Genomic DNA, 1,485 nt, shown 5'->3' on the forward strand with positions numbered 1-1,485 from the left:
TGAAATAAATTCTTTGTCCGTTCTCAAGATGCACAGCAAGATGAACGACCGAGGGAAACGTTCGTGAATGGGAAAACAGAAAATGCGCCAGGCTGCTTCAGAGCTACTAATGTAACAACAGCTTCATATCGAGATACTTCGTCATTTTGATTTTGTATTGTAAATACTGCCTGGTCACTTCCCTTGTTAACATACTTGCAGATGTATTTGATCGATTTTACTGAATTGCAAAATTCGACATTGATGTGAGCATTGAAGAAATGGGACAGCACAGGACTATAAGGGACCATCCATCTGTTGTCAATATCTACTCCTTTGATGTTAATTGTATGACCTCCATCAGCAGGTGCGCGCCGGTGGTATTGAGGGTAACCATCTTCTCCGGTCTGAGTTTGTGAGATGAATGGACGGGGGTACTTCTTAGTGCATATTCTGTTGATCATGCAGGGTGAGTTGATATTATGTGGTCCACATGGGCCATGAATCATGTTGGATTTAACTATTTTGTGTAGGCAGGGTCAGTCTGTGGATCAGGAATTTCTGCACGGATGAGTTGATCGATGAGAGCTGGTTTAATCCTATCCTTTAGCCACAATAGAATGTGTGCATGGGGAATACCTCGCTTTTGCCACTCTATGGTGTACATGTAGCAATTTGTACAGCCGAAAATGTTACTCTTCATGAGCAAGTCTATAATTTTGCGAATCTTGAGATGAAATACACACTGATAAGGTCGTGGCGATCGTGAGGTTTTTGACGAGGAAGGAGAATTTCAGTGATCTCAGGCCATTTAGGATTGCAAGTAAATGTGATGAATAAGTCAGGCGGCCATAACGACGAACATATGTCATTGCGCCTTGTGTACGTTCGTGCATATAGCGAGGTCCTCCAGTGAAGGAAGATGGTAATATCACAGCTTGACCAAGTTCTGTTAAATCAGTGTCGTTTTTGTCAATAGCATCTTTTAAGTGAACGTAATTTTCAGCCCGTAGTTTTTTTTGATTTAGTCTGATATAATTTAGTCTTTTTGCGTACATATCAACTAAAAACTGATTTAACAAAGTTCGGAAGAAAAAGATATTTTTAGCATGATGTTGTCTGATCTTCATGAATAGAAGTTTGCTGCAGAGACGGTTTTGTTCATAGGCAATTTACTGGCAGCATGAACTTGAGGTATAGACACAGAATAGCCGTCTTCACCATAGCAGAACATGAGAGGATATTGAAGTGCATCATAGGATCTGTGGGTTTCTTTAATGCGTTGCAGTTTATTGTCTCTGGTTTTCAAGACAATATCTCTATTGTTGAACGTTTGCCCAACGATGACAACACCAACTTGATGAACTGTGGGTTTATTAAATCTGCCTTTGTGTGCATGTAATGGTTTTTTGTCTGCGTGAATGACAACTTTGAAGTCTTTGTCATCATCTGAAATACTGTCCATTGTGGAGTGGAAGTCCTGGATGTAAGTGTTACAGTCATGGA

At 40.3% G+C, this 1,485-nt stretch overlaps 1 pseudogene; it reads right to left on the minus strand.

The window, feature by feature from the left end:
* Positions 1-206: 206 nt before the first annotated feature.
* LOC120529059 lies at positions 207-944 on the minus strand (annotated as a pseudogene).
* Positions 945-1,485: the final 541 nt, after the last annotated feature.

This window comes from Polypterus senegalus, chromosome 4 (assembly GCF_016835505.1).
Source record: "Polypterus senegalus isolate Bchr_013 chromosome 4, ASM1683550v1, whole genome shotgun sequence".
NCBI lineage: Eukaryota > Metazoa > Chordata > Cladistia > Polypteriformes > Polypteridae > Polypterus > Polypterus senegalus.